The following is a 19,170-nucleotide window of genomic DNA, read 5'->3' on the forward strand; positions in this document are numbered from 1 at the left end:
AAGCAGAGAGAAAACATTAGTCTCTCCTCCTCAGAACCGGTATCACCTATTAATTGCTAATGAAATCACATACACGACTTCTACAGTCAGTGTTGTGACTTTTCATTAGCGGAGACACTCCTTGAGCTGTATTATCACAGGCTTCCTAGAAGAGATTTCCTGATGAATTACTCACTGAGGAAGATTCTTGAGCAGATACAGAAGAACCAGTATCAAATATTAAGAATATGGCAAAAAAAAAAAAAAGGGAAGTACAGATAATGTTTGGTCTGTTGAGAAAAGATTCAATAAACATATAATCAACTACTACAATTAGAAGTTAATTTCAATTCTCTTTAACATTTTCAAGGTTTACATCTTAAACACAAGCAAAAAGCATCAACAAAAGAAATCTTTTCTACATAAAAAGATTTCTGATGAAATCTTAAAACCTAATATTTTGATTTTGAAAACAAGCCACTGATTTTTTTTTAAATCCAGAAAACAGTAGACTGGGCTGGCAGCCTTTGAAAGCTGAGCAAGATAAGTTCAAGCAAGTAATAAATGCATGGAACTCATTAATTCAGAAAGGGATCATGAACAGTGAGCCAAAGGGGAAAAAGAAACTAAAGTTCCTATGGCACATTCCTTTGAAAGCTGGCAGGAAAACTCTACTTCATTTATTAATTCACACAAAAACTATTTGCTGAGCGCTACCTACTTGCCACGCACTACTCTAGATGCCGAGGATATGATGGGAACAGAAAGTCCCTGCCCTCACACAGATGATGTTCTAACAAGCAGGCCCCAAAATAGCACTTCTGGACCCCACTCTATCTTTTTCTAAATCCAAACCCAAACTCTTCCCTTCAAAGGTATCACAGAGCAGGGAGTTCTGTGGTGTGTCCACCCAAGCCACAAGCACTCCCTCTGACCTCATCTGCTGTTTTCCTTGTCAGAGGAAGAACAGGCAGTCACTCTCTAACATACCCTAAGACCCTCATCAACTCATTGCTGAGAATACTTTATCAGGCTAAATTAACTCATTTCTTTGGCTGATATTGTCTCTGAATTTTCCCTCCATTCTTCAACTATTTTAGTTACTCTTAGAGATGCTTTGCATGTTTTTTTTTTTTTAACAACAAATTCAAATTTAACATTACTTTAATACCTACTATGTGAAGGGGACATAAAGAGATAAAGATTAACAAAGTACGGCGACCATCTAAGAATACAATCTTGTGGTGAAATAGACACATTCCACATTAACTGTAACACACGACATACATCCCTGTAACACAGGGACAGACACAGAGAAGAAAGAGAGGACAGTCCAGGGAGAGGCTCAGAAGCGTTCACTGTCCATGCACTGACAGGCAGCGCGCCAGCTGCGGGGGCTATAAAATAAATCAAAACACAGCCCTGACCACAAGGACCTCAGAGCCTCGTGAAGTAGTATTTGAAAATATTTTGCCATTTTTCCAGCAAAAATCTTATAGGTACCCAAGATAAGGAGAGAGAGATGATGAGAGCTGCTCGAGCTGCGGAGCTCGGAAGAGGATATACTTCTTCCACCACAGCCAGGCCACCTGGGGTGCCCAGGTCCAAGGGGATAAGAGTATCCCCCACCTTGCCTGTGTTGACACAACCCTGAGAACCCTGCCACCCACCTAACACAGGGAGCGCATATAAGCAGTGGTTAAGTCAAGTCTGAGAGCTCTGGGGTAATTTACAAGCCACTGGTCTAATAAACGGGAAGCATATGGGGACACAGGCAGGAAAAGCTGAGTCTAAATCACTGGAATCCAAAACTAGACAAACAACTGTCAAGGTCCGACCAGTTTATCTAAAATCCCAAGAGGCAGCAAGCTCATCTTAACTACTTTCTACTTTATCCCTGCAGACCTTGTTTCCTCAGCCGGCTCTATCTGCCTGCCACAGCAGTCTCTTCAAACCTATCCTTGTTCAAGCTTCCCACTCTCCACCTCGCTCTTGCTCCCCAGCAGAGACCTTCACAGAGCGCACTGGAAAGCACTTTTACCTGCTGCCCCCAGGCCCACGTGAATCCCACCCACACAACTTGCTTTCCCCCAGAAGAGGGTATTCCTACAATTCAAAGCCAATCACTTGGATCACACGGGGCCCTGCGATCTCCTGGAAGGTCCTCAACAGAGTGCTCTTCTGCATCTTCAAATCAGCCCCGTACTGGCTTCTTCCCACCTCCGTTTACACGTGCTTAAGTTTTTCTTATGTCTAAAAAAACTCTTCGCTTAACCCCAGGTTCTCCCTATAGCTAGTTTTTACTTTCCTCAGTGGCCAAAGTTTACAAAGGCTTGACTCCAAACTTACTGTCTCCACATCTTCACCCCACTTTCTCATCAATACACAACCACCTGGCTTTAGTCATCCCCTCTCCTTTCAAATGACATGTTTCAGTAAGCTTAGCTACCACCTCTGACTTGAGGCTCTTTCTTCATGCCAAGCTGTCTGGGTTTTCCTTCTCACCTGCTGGTTGCATCCTCTCTGCTCTTCTTTAAATGCTGCCCTGCTGCCTTAAATGTTCATATTCCTCAGAGTTCTGTCCTGACCCTTTGAGCACTTGTCATTATTAGCAGCAACAATATAACTGGGGCACAAGGTGGGCGGGGCGGGGCGGGTGGGAGTGTCAACTACAAGACCTGCAAGGAGCTGAGTTCTGTGAAGTCCCTGTTACTGGTGGGAGACGCCCATCACTCAGGCAGGAAAGAGGAAGGAACACTTTTCTACATACAGACATTCCCTGTTTACCCTGAGAGCAACCTCATCTATTCCCAGGCTGGAACAGATACGCTCACCTCCACGTCTTACCTACAGCCCAGTCCCTTCCCCTAATGTCCGTTTTGTGCCTCAAACACTTGATGCTGTCCTTATAAGCATCTCAAATTTAAGTTCAAAATTAAAATTTATCACTTTCTACCACACCCCAATCTTCTCATTCTCCGCTGTTTTCTATTTCACTGAATGGCACCACCACCTAGTTTACGAGCGATCAGTCTGGACTCTCCTCGGTTCTTCCTTCTCCCTCACAAATCTACTTCCCAGTCAGCCTGTTCTCATCCCGTATCACCAGCATCATTACCTTCACTTAGTCAATACACAGGGTCACTAAGTCATGTTCAAGTCTCCTCTCGCTCTCAATCTTTCCCAGCAGTGGCGCCTACTATGTGCCAAATCAACCCACTCCAGGATTCTTGCCTGGGAAACCCCATGGGCAGAGGAGCCTGGCAGGCTACAGCCCATGAAGTCACCAAAGAGTCAGACACGTCTTAGCGACTGAACAACAACCACCATGTGCCAAAATCTTCTCTCGTGGCTCAGTCGGTAAAGAATCTGCCTGCGATGCAGGAGACCTGGGTTCGATTCCTGGGTCAGGAAGATCCCCTGGAGAAGGAAACGGCAACCCACTCCAGTATTCTTGCCTGGAAAATCCCATGGACAGAGGAGCCTGGCGGGCTACAGTCCATGGGGTCACAAAGAGTTGGACACGACTTAGCGACTTCACCACCACCACCACCACCTCTATGGGCCAAACACTGCTGCTGACATTGAGTGTACAACGGTGAACAAGCCAAGCTCAATCCTAGAGGAAGGGACGGGTGAACAAATAAAAGGATGAGATAATTTCAGGTGGTGATAAAAATTTATAAATAAAATAAAGCAGGCTGATGTGATGGAGCACTACTTCAGACCATGAGGGCTAGAGAAAACTCACAGAGAAGGATATTTAAATGGAATCCGGGGACTTGCCTGGTGGTTCGATGGTTAAGACTCCCAATGCAGGGGGTATAGGTTTGATCCCTGGTTGGGGACCTAAGATCTTGCATGTGGCTTGGTGTGGCCAAAAAAGTAAAGATAAACTGAACCTGAATGACAAACAGAAACAAGTCTCACACAGATCTGGGAAGCAGGATGCCCCAGGCAGAGGCCAGGCTAAGTGAACAGCTCCTAAGGTGTTCAAGAAACAGAGGGAAGGTCAAAGAGGCTGGAACTGAAGGGAGCAAGGTGGCGGCCAGGCCAGACGGGCTCAGAGGGAGGCAGGGCCAGAGATCCTTGTCGGTCACCAGGGAAGCGATGGAAAGCTACCGCCGGGCGGCAGGAAGACAACCGACAAAACCCAATTTGAATTTTTAAAGATCATTTTAGCTGAAAAGCAGGAAAAATTATTTGGGAGGGCAAAAAATATTGGGGGCTGAAGACCCAGTCAAGAAACTAATAGTACAGTAGCCTGGATAAGAGGAGATGGTGCTTGAGATGGGGGGGGGGGGGGGCGGCGGGGACAGGGACAGATTCAGAATGTGTTTTGGACATAAAATGAACCGAATTTGCTGGGAGATTAAATATTGAAAGTGAAAGGGAGAAAGAAATCTAGGACAACTCTTAGGTTGTTTTTAGGTATAATCTACATACAGCAAAATTATATACAGTGTATCACTCAGTAAGATTTGATGAATGCCTATCAAGATGCAGAACATTTCCATCACTCTAGAAAGTTCTCTCATGTCCCCTTCCCAGCGAACCCCCTTCTACCCAGGAGGTAACCACTGATGTGATTTTTGGTATCACAGACTTTTGCCTATTTTAGAATGTCTTATAACTGGGATCATGGGTTGTGTACTCTTTTGTGTCTGGATGAAATTCTTTCTTGTTACCTGTGTCAGTAGTTTGTTTCTTTCTGTTGCTGAGTGGTCTTCCACTGTGTGAATATACCGTTCTGTTTATCCATTCTCCCAATGATGGGCAACTGGACTGTTTCCAGTTTTCAGCTACCATGAATAAAACTCCCATGAATATTCTTGTGCTTATTTGTGGCCATAGGTTTTCATTTCTCTTGGGTAAATACCTACAAATGGAAGTGCTGGATCACAGGGCAGACATTTTTAACCTTTTAAGAAACCTTCAAAACAGTTTTCCAAAGTGGCATCATTTTAAAGTCTCATCAGCAGTATAGGGAGTTCCGGCTGCCTGACTCCTAGGTGTTTCGCTTGAATAACTCCACCTGCAACACAACCAAACTCACATTCTTCTAGCTCTTCAAACATTTCTCTTTAAGACTGTGTGAATCTCCAATGAAGCTCTGATACTTTGACCACATGCTAGAAGAGACAACTCACTGGAAAAGACTCTGATGCTAGGATAGATTGAAGGCAAAAAGGGAAGAGGGCAGTAGAGGATGAGATGAATGGCATCACTGACTCAACAAATATGAATCTGAGCAAACTCTGGGAGATAGTGGGGGACAGGGAAGCCTGACATGCTGCAGTTTACGTGGTCGCCGAGTCAGACACGACTTAGTGACTGAACAACAACAGATGCACTCCAAGGACACTTTTCTCCTTACCCTATCCCTTTTACTGCTATGTATTTTCATTCCACAAATATCCTGAAGGATGAGAAAAGGCTGGGTTGGCCAGTGTTCTGAGCAGAGGACATAGCCTATAAAGAAGTCCCTGAGATGAGAAAGAGTTTGGCGGAACACAGAGAAAGTCAATGTCGCTGAAAGATGGCAAGCAAAAGCAGCAGACAGGCAACCAGGGAGGTGGGCAAGGGCCAGGATATTCAGAGCCTTGTGAGAAATGGGAAGCCTGGATTTTCTATTTAGTGCTATGAGAAACTGCTGAATGATTTAAAGTGGAGGAAAGACAGGTGACTCTGGCTGCCCTGGGCAAAGTGGAATAGAGTCAGACGAGCAGAATTCGAGGGGCCATGTTAAGAGGCAATCACAATGTTCCAGGTAGGAGATGATGGTGGCTCAGAGACTGTGGCAGGAGAGTGGACAGATTCAAATCATATTACGGCAATTGCACTGACAGTAACGTGATAGATTAGATGTGGAGGGTGGTGAGAGAAAAGGAGGAATGGGATCTCAGAAAAGTGCTAAGTCACTTCAGTCGTGTCCGACTCTGTGCGACCCCATAGACAGCAGCCCACCAGGCTCCCCTGTCCCTGGGATTCTCCAGGCAAGAATACTGGAGTGGGTTGCCATTTCCTTCTCCAGTGCATGAAAGGGAAAAGTGAAAGTGAAGTTGCTCAGTCGTGTCCGATTCTTAGCAGCCCCATGGACTGTAGCCTACCAGGCTCCTCCATCCATGGGATTTTCCAGGCAAGAGTACTGGAGTGGGGTGCCATTGCCTTCTCCCTGAGAAAAGTGGTTAGATGTTAAAACCACTTATGAAGAAGGGAACAAATGGAGGAGAGTTTAAGGAGTATGTTAGTTTTGGACTTACAAAGCTCAACCTACTGATGAGCTATCCAAATTGCAGCCATCAAGCAGGAGTTGGAGGAGCTAGGACAGTCTGGCTGAAGATATTAACATGATGGTCATCAGCTTATGGGCAATCATCAAACCCTAGTGATATCTGAGAGCACCTGGGGAGTGAGCGCAATGAACTAAGAAGGTCCAGAGAATGCCCACGGAGAAGCAAAAGCGGACGAATGAGCCACAGAGGTGGGAAGAGACTGCTGAGAGAATGACAAGCATCAGGACAAAAAAGCCAATGGCCATCCTTTGAGAAGCCTCATATGACCGTTTGAGTCAGAATAATATGTCTTCATTCAGCTCCAGGTATTTTCCCATTAGAGCACTTCCAATAGCCCTGTTTTAACTGCCCTTCTCTACCGAGCAGATGGCTTCCCAGGTGGCTCAGTGGTAAAGAATCTGGCTGCCAATGCAGGAGACTTGGGTTTGATCCCTGGGTCAGGAAGATCCCCTGGGGTAGGAAATGGCTACTCACTCACTCCAGGATTCTTGCAAGGGGAAGTCCACGGACAGCGGTGGGCTACGTCCATGGGGTTGCAGAGTCTGACGCAACTGAGCATGAGCACTGAGCAGACCTTTGAGGATGTAAAATCGAAAGGACTGGCAGGAATCAGTCAGTCAGTCAGTTCAGTTGCTCAGTTGTGTCCGACTCTTTGCAACCCCGTGGACTGCAGCATGCCAGGCTTCCCTGTCCATCACCAACTCCCGGAGTTTACTCAAACTCATGTCCATTGAGTTGGTGATGCCATCCAACCATCCCATCTTCTGTCATCTCCTTCTGCTCCCACCTTCAATCTTTCCCAGCATCAGGGTCTTTTCCAGTGAGTCAGTTCTTCGCATCAGGTGTCCAAAGTATTGGAGTTTCTGCTTCAGCATCAGTCCTTCCAATGAACATTCAGGACTGATTTCTTTTAGGATGGATTGGTTAGATCTAGATCTCCTTGTAGTCCAAGGGACTCTCAAGAGTCTTCTTCAACACCACAGTTCAAAAGCATCAATTCTTTGGTGCTCAGCTTTCTTTATAGTCCAACTCTCACATCCATACACGACTACTGGAAAAACCATAGCTTTGACTAGCCAGACCTTTGTTGGCAAAGTAGTGTCTCTGCTTGTTAATATGCTGTCTAGGTTGGTCATAGCTTTTCTTCCAAGGAACAAGCGTCTTTTAATTTCATGGCTGCAGTCACATCTGCAGTGATTTTGGAGCCCCCAAAATAAAGTCTCTCACTGTTTTCATTGTTTCCCCATCTATTTGCCATGAAGTGATAGGACCACATGCCATGATCTTCGTTTTCTGAATGTTGAGCTTTAAGCCAACTTTTTCACTCTCCTCTTTCACTTCCATCAAGAGGCTCTTTAGTTCTTCCTTCGCTTTCTGCCATAATGGTGGTGTCATCTGCATATCTGAGGTTATTGATATTTCTCCCGCAAGCTTGATTCCAGCCTGTGCTTCATCCAGCATTTCTCATGTCATATTCTGCATATAAGTTAAATAAGCAGGGTGACAATATACAGCCTTGACGTACTCCTTTCCCGATTTGGAACCAGTCTGTTGTTCCATGTCCAGTTCTAACTGTTGCTTCTTGACCTGTGTACAGATTTCTCAGGAGGCAGGTCAGGTGGTCTGGTATCAGCTCTGCTCTAAAGGGAATCAATTCTGAATATTCATTGGAAGGACTGATGCTGAAGCTGAAGCTCCAATACTTTGGCCACCTGACGCGAAGAGCTGACTCACTGGAAAAGACCCTGATGCTGAGAAAGACTGAAGGAAGAAGAAGGGGATGACAGAAAATGAGATGGTTGGATGGCATCACCGATTCAATGGACATGCATTTGAGCAAGCTCTGGGAAGATGGTGAAGGACAGGGAAGCCTGGCGTGTGGCAGTCCATGGGGTCACAGTTGGACGTGACTGAGCAACTGAACAGCAAGCTCCGCCCCAGTCGGTGTCCTGGCACGCGGCACAGCGTGGGACGCTTCAGCGGGCGACTACCATTAACTACAGGGGGTGCGTTCCACAATATGCTTTCCTATTTCAGTTCCTTTTCCCACTCGCCCTGAGGAAGACGTATCTCCATTTTACAGACAAGGAAACTGTGGCTCAAGCAAAATGCCCAAGCTCACTCATGCTAATAAGTGATGGAGCCAGACTGAGGCCATACGTTCTCCTTCACAGTCTTCTGCCTCCATAAACCGCCTGTCACATAGACTTTCTATAGCAAGAATTCCCTTGCACATTATTGTGAAAGGGATACAAAACCTGCCCCCAGGTAACTGACCCACCTGAGCACTAAGTCATGCAAACGTCCAAGGATGTAGTCCTGCTCAAGAACCCCCACTCTGATCGGGCACCGTGGATGATCTCCAGGCTCCCAAAAGAAGGCTTTAGCTTAGAGTGCTTCCAAACGTAAAGGTGAAATCTTCCCTGAAACTGAGGTTGAGAGGTGAAAACCTTAGAACTGCCAGGGCCTTACCTCTTTTGAATTCTAGAACTCATTTTTAGCCACGTACCAGAAATTTCTCCCTACATCTAAAGGGCCTAGTGTGAACTTCACAACTAATGCTAAATGTGGCAGAACTTCTCCATGTCATCCATTCTGGACCAAGATAAAATCAGGGTGAGACTATGTGTTCGGTGGGCCCAAAGAAACCAACACTATATATCTGTGTGAAAAAAAAAGAGCAGTACAATTCTCTTTGTCCATATTCCACTTTCCAGGTTGATGTTTGCTTCTCCCTGACTTCTTAAGACTGAAACTATACAGGCTTTTCTAAATGAGTACAATTGCAACCCGAGGTGGCCGTTCTTTTTCTACTCAGGAGCGAATGTTAACGACCAACTCTCTGGTCAGAGCATGAGCTACAGTGGAGAGAACACCGGCCTTCCTGGCAAAGAACAGGGTCCTAGCCTTGACTGTCAGTGTAAAGCTACATTAACTATGGGCAGGTCACCACCTCCCTGGCCCCTTCCCTGAGTTGTAAAGAGGTTGTAAAGTGCTAGACGAGACAATTTCTTTCAGCTCTCTAGGTAACTACCAGAGAGCACAGAAAGGGTGGGTGAAGGTATCTGGATGCCACTGGCTGGCTGGCAAAAGTGCAGGGAACAGACCCTCCCGGCTGTGGATAACAAAGCCTCTCTGACTGCACTATCTCTTCCCCTGAGTCCACAGAGTCCCCACTCTCACATACCCCTGCTTCCTCCACCTCCCTACCCCAGCCAAGCTCACTTGGGATCTTCTCTTTGAAGCAATATCTAGCAGAGTGTCCTGCATACAGATATCACTAATTTTTGCTAGCTTCAGTTGAAATTTTAATCAAGTACAATGATTGTTAACACCCCAATCCAACTTCTCAACAGAGAAACATAAACATAATTAAAAGATGTTTCTAATCATGCCCAGCACTCATCAATATAACAACACATCTCCGTGGTTTTGTTTTTTTCTTTTGTGGGGTGGGGGGCACCGTGCACGGCTTGCAGGATCTTAGTTTGAACCCACACCCCCTGCAGTGGAAGAGCAGAACCCTAGCCACTGGACTACCAGGGGAATTCCCTCCACATTTCCGGGTCTTATCAGAACAATTTTAATAAAGCACACACATTTCTCTTTCTCACCCTTTATAAAGTACCACTAATAATCCCTCTTAAGTTCTCTTGAGCCACGTCCCCATTCACAAAGCAGAGATACAAACAGAGGGAAGACTTCAACCAACCCACTTCTATTCTTTGGATTAACTTCTCAAGATGCTCAGGACTAAAGCAAATCATTTACTTTGTTTAATGTCACTTTCATCCATCCCACAGATCCAGTCTGAATGCCCGACTGGTAGAAAATTCTCCAGAAGAGGGGACATCTTTATGATCACTCAAAGCAGCTTCCCTTGAGTCACTATCACATTGCCTTTTTATTCTCTTCATCACTATGTTCAGTGCCAGACACACTTACTTACTGTCAACAGTCCGTCTCCAGAACAAGCTCCTTCTCTATCTTGCCCACCACTGTACCTCCCATGTTTTAGAACAGTGCTTACAAATGTTTGTTAATGAAAATTAGAACACAGAGAACCTTAATCCATGTTTAGGGATGTGTTGTTCAAACACACAGAAAACAATCTTCCAATCAGGCTGATATTCAACTGTTGCAATAACTTCCACCCTTTCCCACAGAACAGCTTACATATGCAGACTGCAGTAAGGATATTTTCCCCTGTAGCTAATGTTTTCTCTTTCTTAACTTTCCCACAATGAAGCATCAGATAACAAGCCACAGATACACCAATAAGTCACTTTACAGTTCATCTTCCTGCTGGGCCATGCACATTACCTACAAAGTAAATACAGCTCTAATGCAGAAAGTACTGATCATGTTTGTCGCCATGAGAATCTTTCCACCCATACTGCATGTAACATAGGTATTGAGACGACCTTCAAGCCTAATAAAAAAAAACTATTCAGTTTAAATGCAATGTGACCAAATTATGCTCTATGAAAGGCTTGATTTCATTATACTTCAAATGTATGACTTTTATGTGTACAGTTATGCTCCAATATAAATAGCATTGTGCTGTTTTCCTTTATCTTGTTACTTTTACCTCCACAAAAAGGAAATGAAGGCACACGGTCAGAAGTCCCAGACAGATCTAACGATCACCAAGGTGTCTTGTACACAAGCCCCATGAGGAAGAGAGCTGAAGGCATACTAGGGAAGGGCTGTCTTTTACAAACGTACCTTTTGAATCCCACCTGGCCAAAATGAGAGCAGGTACCAGATAATGATTCCTGTACATTGTAAACCAGTAACACAGACAGGAAGGGAGAGAGCCTCTTATATATTGTGTCACTCTTTGAGTTGATAGAGTTTTCAGCTCAACACAGAATGGCAGAATTGGGTATGAAAGAGAAACTTTTTTGACTGAATCTCAGGTGCACTGGCAAAACTGGCCAGGTATGAGGAAAGCGAGATTTTAGAAAACTCGCGGGGAATCACTAAATCACAAGGCACAGCCTTCCTGAGTCCAGGTTTCAAGTTCATTATAAATTAAAAAAAAAAAAAGGAAAGATGAAGAAGGGAAACACAGCAGGAAATTTGGATTCCAAAGTCAATCCACTAGCTGATTTGTTTCTTGAGCTGGCAGTGAGCTATAACGGACCTAACAAAGGCTTTGGAGTCAGGTGGAGGACAGTCACAACCAAACCCTGACCCTCATCAGCTCCTTGACCTCTCAGGAAAAGAAGAGGTGATATATCTCTCAGGTCTGCTGGGTGGATTTTGTTAGATAAGTTAAAATGCCTTGGACAGAACATCCTGGGGTATTTCTGGTTTTGTTTTTTAAAACAAATGCTCTAGCATCCTTTCCTCTCCTTAGAAGGTTGAACTTAGAAGAAGTCCAACTCTAATTTCTTGATCTACAATCCATTACACTTTATGAAGGTTAAACAAAAGAAGGTTATAGAACCTAAAATCCTTATCTTCTGACATCTGACCGCCTTGGCAACCTTCTCTCACAAACGTACACACAAACAAACATTTCCTCTGTAAGAGTTTTATAGCTTTTCCCTCATAAGTTACAACAAAAATGTAAATTTACATGAGTAGGGTAACTGTTTGCAATCTAAGTAACTGTAAAGTTTTTAAAAGCCCACACAAAGGAAGGTCATAATTCAAATATCAACATAAATTGTTTATTTTGGAAAACTCCAAATAATCAATCTGCAGAGCCATATAAAAGCATCTACCTATGTGACAAGCCTGATGTCAACATACAAGGAAAAGTCTACCAATCCATCTCCAAGGTGGGCATTATGAGCGTACCTCCCAAACTTGTGACCCTTTTTGAAATGTGTGTACAGAAAGAATTAAAAAGTGGTCTAAGAAAGACAAATCACACATTAGGCACATGTCCTTCAAGAATCCCAACACTAGAAATTTAAGACAAACAAGACCAACCTCTGAGGTTGGTCCAGAAGGCCTAGCTAGTCAAAAGCATGGCCTAAGGCCCTCACACACCATAAAATCAGTGAAATTAATTGGGGTTCTTCAGTATCTGAGAGGAAGCATCCAGCTACCATTAAGGAATAAATTGGGGATGCAAATAATTAGTGCACCCTGAGGTGACAGTTAATTCCACTAGCATGCCACTTCACAGGAGCTGTTACAGAATTCCACTTTATTCCTTCTCTGAGAATACTAAAGCTGGAAATTTCGAAAGTTAGCGAAATATCCCTTGAAGGAACTTTAAATAAGATCCCTTCGTAATACCCTATATAGAAAGATCTTGGATCTCCTTGAAGTTAACCAACACACAGAATCAAATACACATTATCCACAATTCCAAGTAGTCAGATGATGACTAAAAAATCTTTTCCCTGATAACTCCTTCTTGCAAAGACAGAAAAAATACAAGGCACATTCAGCCCAGAATATACTTTCTGAGAAGCATAGAATAGCATTTGGAATTTGAGGAAAAACTGTACTCTGACCAAGTCTTACCCTCTGTCGGAGTAGAGGCTGAAAACTAAAAGGTGAGACAGGCTTTTAAAAGCCAGGTAAGGAACAGTGCATCTCCCAGGAAGTCACCTACCACTAAACCAAAAGCACAAGACAGAAGGAACTACCTAAAATCCCTGTAACGTTTGACCTAGAAAGGAGCCTTTATTCAACCGGACAAAATTGAAGTGTTGAGATGGTAGGTAACTTAGCCAGGGTTATAGTTTACTTGGTGGCAAAGCTGGAAGTAGATTCCTGGGTCTTTCAGGTCGAACTTCATTCAGGGCAGTTTCCCACTTCAGCCAGCTGCCACTCCCTTTTAAGATCCTCACTGAGGATCTTAACTGAGGATCCTCTCTTTAACTCCCCACTGAGGCTGTTAACAGAAGGGTCCGATTATCATTCAAAGATCTGCCTGTTAGATAATAGCTCGAAAATTCCATCCATTTTACAGAAGTTATCAGAGACATCTAATCATCGCGAGGTAGGGGGGGGCGGTATCCTAATTCTGACCTGTCCCCTAAGGGCAAACGAAAGGGCGGCAGACAGTTCTAGTACCCACAACCACAAATACAGACAATAATCCCCACCCACAGGCCCAGGAAGGCGGCCGCTCCTCTGCACCGCCTCCCCACACCCCCCCTCCCCGCCCCTCAACTCACTAAATTCCACTCCCATCCCGGCGCACGAGAGACATTCCACCTCCATCCTCTGCCAGAGCGGGCTGGGCCGGACCGGCCGCTCTCCTTCCACCACCATTCCCCACCCTCCCCCAAAAGATCAGAAGCCTAGAGCCCCGGGCACCCCCCCCAAAAAAACGAGCCATCCGCTCGCACACGGGGGACCACCGGATCCAACACCCACAGCCCTGCTCCCCGCGGCGGGGGAGAAAAACCCCACGCAGGAAGGGTGTCCCGTGCTCGGCTCTCCGCCCCCGGGAGGGGGGGCCTGGGACCTTGCGCCCGGCCAGCCGGTACCTGCCCTCCGCCCCCAACAGGCGAGAAGCAGCCGCGTCCACATGGCTTCAGGTGTTCACATGGCAAGAAGCGGGCCCTCGGCCCTCCCCGCGGCGGGGGCGCGCGACGGCTCCCCAGCTCCGCTCCCGCCCGCGGTAGCCCGGCCGGCCCCTCCCCAAGCCCGGCCCTCCGCCCGCCCGCCTCGCCCCCAGCAAAGCGGCGAGAGCTGCGGGATATACCCGGGGCTGCCAGGGGGGCACCCCCCACCCCGGGGCGGGTGGCGCTGACCCCGCCGACCCCCCGGGCGCCGCCTGCTCACACCCGCCGCCGGTGCACCCGAGGCCGCGAGGAGCAGGTACCTTTTTCCCGGCACCCTCAGGCCAGGACCGATGCCCAAGCCCGGTCACACCGAGACCCCCACCCCTCAGCGCCCTGATGATGCCAGGCCGGGCCCTTTCCCCTCAGCGCCCCGAGGCCAACGCAGGCCGCTCCCCTCTGCACTCCCGGGTCGGGTCGGGCCGGCCCCTCAGCACCCCGAGTCCTGGCCTCGGAGTCCAGGGGGCTCGGCGCACTCTCAGGTCGGGCCGGGCAAGGACCTCTGTCTGCCCCCAGCCCGGGAGGCCAAGACACACGGCCTGGCCCCCCCCACAAGCCCCTCAGCCCCTGACCCGGGCCCCTCCCCCTCAGGCGCGGGCGGCGGTTACCTGAGGGAGCCCCCCGCCCGGTCCCTCGGCCTCAGCCGGGGGCGGGAGGGGAAGGAGCGGCGGCGGCGGACGGCGCTGCGCGGGGTGGGGGTGGGGGAAGCCTCCGCCGCCTCCAGCTCGGGCGCCCGGGGCCGGCGGCGGGGCGGGCCGGGGGGCCGCGGCCCCTCGACGCTCGCTCCAGCCCGCGCGCTCGCGCTCGCTCGCTCGCTCCCTGGTCGGGCGCGCCTCAGGGCGGGCTCCCCCGGCGGAGGCCGCGGCCGCCTCGCAGGGGCCGAAAGCCGCTCGGCTCGGGGTTTTTTCTCTCCATTCTCCCAACACACAGGAAATAACAGAGCGTCAGGTGACGCTGGACGGCCAATCGCGAGGCTCCGAGCCGCGGCGCGCGCGGGCGGGCGGGAGCGGGGCGCGCGGCGGGGGCGGGGCGCACTGCGGGGGCGGGGCGCCGGGGGGCGGGTCCGGCGGCCGCGCGCGTGCCCACCCGCGTGCGGCCGTGCCGAGGCCTGCGCGCGCCTGGCCGGAGACCTCCCCGCGCCCCCCCGCCCGCTCCTCCCGCCCGCCCGGCGGCCGGGGTCGCGCGGAGGCTGCGGCGGGTCCCCCTCAGCAGCTGCGGGGTGCGGCGCGCGTGTCTCGCCGCTCACCCAGTGCCATCTTGGCCCGCAGATCCCGGCCGTCCTGGGAGTGGCTGCGAGCCAACTTTCTGGGGAGTTGGTGGCCCGGAATCTCTCCTTGCGATTTCTGGAGTTCCCTCGGAGCCGCCAAAACCAGGATCGCGCCTCTGGCCCCGCGTGGGGAGCGCCCCCCGCGCGGGGCCAGGGGCCCTGCTCTCTCTCCCTGTAACCTGGCTTAGTGGGGCCGGCTCCTGCCCGCCTTAGCGCCCTCCGGGCCCGCAGGCCTACTTCCCTAACCGCCCTCCACCCCTTGGCGCCGCGTGTCCTTGGATGAATGACTTGGGCCCTCTTGGGACTCAGTTTCCTCCGCAATAAAAGCAAGGATGAGGAGGCCCACCAACCTCGCCTGTAAAATAGATGCTCACCAAATGCCAGTTGCCTTTGCCTGAGGCAGCCTTAAAAAAAAGCTGCCACGCCTGGCTGGCTGGACCCAGGGTCCAGAATTAATTTGGAAATGAGGTGGAGGATTTGTGGCGCCAAGGCCTCGGGCCGTTCCCAGCCTTCTTTTGCAAATCTCATGTACCTTTCATGGAGCAAAGGAATGGTTGACCTTTTTTTTTTTTTTTTAAAGAAAATCTCAGTTGTAAAACAACCGGAGATGTTTCTGCTGCACTACCCACTGCAATCACCAGTGAGACGACCAGTGAGGGTCGGTTGTGTTTGGAGTATTTGTGATCCCCTCTCTCGCTCACCCAGAAACCTGGTCAAATTCTCTCCCCACTCTAGGCCTGTTTCCGGTTGGTACAGTGGGAAGGAGGAGCATGTGGACTAGATGTCCCTAACGTTGACTAAAACTGCTAATTCTAAATTAGGCCCCCATCTGCCCTAGATGTTAAGGGAGTATATGTGGGTTCCTTTCCTGGAGCAACCTGACTTGAAAGTAAACTGGAATTGAAAGAAGTGGGCAGCAGGTGGAGGCTGATAGGAAGCAAGTGTGGCCTGGGGTGCAGTTTCAGTGTATTTGAGGTCCACAGCTCCCCAGGGCCTGGCTCTGCCCTTTCACCTCCCACCCCACCTAGACAGACATTAGCTTTGTCTTGCCCTGGGCCACCAGAGAGGATTCTGGCTGTGGCAACACCTGCCGCCAGCAAAAGGATCCAAAGCAGGGCCTGAGTTGCTGCTGGCTCCCCAGGAGAATGTGGCTGGGGAAGGCCGTGATTTCTCCTGGCTTCTGTCCAATCATACAAAGTGGGGGCTGGCTCCAATGTGGGTCAGAGCTATTCTTGGACACTTGGTCCCCCAGCACCTCCCGCATGCCAGGTGGGGTGCCGGTCTCTTCCGGGGTAGAGCTTAACAGGCCGCCAAGCCCTGCCCTCTGGCTGTTCCATTGTTCTGTGAGTTTCATTTTCAAATTCTTTGGCACCAAGACTTAAAAGACCAGTGCTGGCTTTTGCTTGAGTCAGAGCTACAGAGGGAAAGAGGGAACTCTTAGCACTGCTGCTGCTGCTGCTAAGTTGCTTCAGTCGTGTCCGGCTCTGTGCGACCCCATAGACGGCAGCCCACCAGGCTCCTCCATCCCTGGGATTCTCCAGGCAAGAATACTGGTGTGGGTTGCCATTTCCTTCTCCAACGCATGCATGCATGCTAAGTTGCTTCAGTCGTGTCTGACTCTATGCGACCCTATGGACAGCAGCCCACCAGGCTCCTCTGTCCACAGGATTCTCTAGGCAAGAATACTGGTGTGGGTTGCCATTTCCTTCTTCAACTCTTAGCACAGACCCATGTTTTCTGGACAAACACAGAAAAATATGTGAGAGCTCCCATTTGGTGTTGGGAGCTCCCTCAATTTCTTGAGAGAATTCGTGAAGAAAAGGGAAGCCCATTTCCTAAGAGTCTCCTGCCCCATCCTTCTCCCCTTCCTTTCCCTTCTTCCTCAGCCCCTTTGGGTCTCAGACTGGGGGACCAGAACATGAAAGGGATGGCAACAAGCCATGCAAACCTCATTCAGAAGGGAAGGAATGCAGACAGGTAACTGAAGTCCAGGCTTTTGTTTGTTCCTGCCTGCTGTCCTGAGACTGACCCTACAGCCCCCATCCCCCTACTTTGGACCCTGGGGAACAGTGGCTAGCTAACCTCCAACCTGGAAACTTCCCCAGTCCTCAAGCCAGGCCAGCCTGGACATCTTCCCCTTAGCAGCCTATCACTTTCCCTTCCAGTACCATCTGGAAAGAGAACGTGTGGGCATTATGACCAACAGACAGACTTGGGCTGTGTGGCCTTGGACTAGTCACTTCACCTCTCTGAACCTTGATAAAATGGGGATAATGTGACCTCACTCATAAGGTGTTATGGGAATCTAAAGAGATGCATAAAGAATTCAGTACAGTGCCAGGCACACATTAGCAATAGCAACAGTTCTATGATGTGGACAGACAGCAGACTGAGGTTCAGAGAGCCAGTCAGTCACTGGTCAAGACCCTATAGTGGCCAGAGCACAATTAACTGGGGGCCTCTTTGATCACCTTAGTGTCTTTCATTGTTCTCTCACTGTCTCATCTGTGAGAATCCTGTTTTTCCTACCACACTTGAAGAACAGTAGATTAGTTGGGGTTTTTTTTCTTTTCCTCCCTCTCTCTCGTCTAACCCAGTCCCCTCGAAAAATACTTATTGAATTGAATCAGTGGTTTCAATTCCAGAAGCAAAATTAATCCTTTCCCTCCTCCTCCAGCTCCGAGATGGCTTTTGGAAACCCCGTGTCACTCCCTTTATTACAAACTCCTCTGCCCTCCTCCAGGCGCCTGAGCCACTCCGGGATTACAAATGGAGCCTTCTGCCTCTAGGTCAGTGATTCTGCTACCATCTGTCAGCACGGATTGATTGAGGAGACTGGCCCTGCCCGGCATATCAGTGACTTGTTCGAAGTGAGCCGGGTGCGGCGCCTTCAGCGGCAAGCGGATGTCCTTCCTCTTGCTGCCTGGCTCTCTCTCAAGCACACGTACCGCCCACCCGCACCTTTATCCTTCAGTGGGCCCCAGCTCTCCTTCCTCTTGGGAGGGGCCTCCTGCTAACTGGAGCACACGAAGAGGGAGGCCTCCTGGAACTCCTGCTCACAGGCCTCCAGGAGACGACTTACCAAAAAAAGCCTCCTCTTACCGGAAGTGGGGGAACCCCCCCACCGCATCCTGCAGAGCCTGTCCCCAGCCAGGCACTTTCCCCAGGCAGAGCACAAACAGCAGGGCTGGCCAGAACCTCTGTGGGCACACCTTCCTTCCACACAGAGCACCTGCAGTGTGCGAGGCTGCGGGGCCCTGATGGAGGGATTGCAGGGCCTCAGAACAGGTCTTTCCCAGCCAAGGGCAGGGCAGGCAGGAAGGCACAGGGGGTGGGGACGGCTCCAGATTATTAGATAGAGTGTCCAGGAATCCCAAGACGGAGCCGCGTGTGGACAGCCACTGCAGTTCCCAGGAGAACTGTGTGCAGTGCAGGGCCATGGGGACTGGAGATGCAGAGGTGAGCAGGGGTGGGATCCTACAAGGCTTTGTATCTGGGACACTTGGTTTCACGGGGTCTCCCAGTGACCTCTGACCCGGAGATCTGCCCTTCAACCCTGCCCTCCCCCTCATTCCTCCAGGCCCCAAGTGGTGGCTGCCTCCTCCTCAGCCCTCGCTGGTCACACTGGGCCCTCTGCCTCCTTCCGGTCTCCGGCATTTCAAGGCAGGGCCAGGCGCTATCACCATAACAACAATCCCTTTAGAAATGGATCTCCAGCCCAGAAGAATCCAGGCTCACTGGGAACAGGGGGGTTTGCAGCGATGCAATGAGGTTGGTACTGTTCCCATCCCCACTTTACATATGGAACCACTGAGACAGGGAGAGCTGGATGGCTTGTCCCAAGTCACCTCGCTCAAAAGAGGCCAAGCTGGGATTGGAACCTGGATCTTTAGAGGTTGCACTCTTAACCACCAAGTTTCCCAGCACTCGGTAAACATGGGAAAGATGGACGGACACAGACAGTTGGTGGGCCCCAAAGTTTGCAGGCAGACGGGGAAAGAGATGGAAGGGGACACAGCAGGGTGGGCACCAGCCTCTCCCCAGAGTAACACTGTAAATCCCTGGAGCCTGGGTGGTTTGCAGGCGTTGG

General features: G+C 49.5%; 1 protein-coding gene across 8 annotated transcripts in view; it reads right to left on the minus strand.

The window, feature by feature from the left end:
- The window catches only part of TCF20 (transcription factor 20), an 89,666-nt gene extending 74,921 nt beyond the window's left edge, over nucleotides 1-14,745 (minus strand). For 6 of the 8 annotated variants that reach the window (XM_081587798.1, XM_081587793.1, XM_081587792.1 and 3 more), the window contains exon 1: nucleotides 14,422-14,745. The gene's annotated coding sequence lies outside the window, so the exon portion shown is untranslated. Of the gene's footprint in view, nucleotides 1-2,484; nucleotides 2,544-14,421 lie in introns of those variants that run through there. The other 2 variants (XM_081587791.1, XM_081587795.1) reach the window with 1 other exon arrangement.
- Nucleotides 14,746-19,170: the final 4,425 nt, after the last annotated feature.

The sequence above is a fragment of the Giraffa tippelskirchi genome, chromosome 4 (assembly GCF_054371585.1).
Source record: "Giraffa tippelskirchi isolate mGirTip1 chromosome 4, T2T-mGirTip1v1.2.pri, whole genome shotgun sequence".
Classification (NCBI taxonomy): domain Eukaryota; kingdom Metazoa; phylum Chordata; class Mammalia; order Artiodactyla; family Giraffidae; genus Giraffa; species Giraffa tippelskirchi.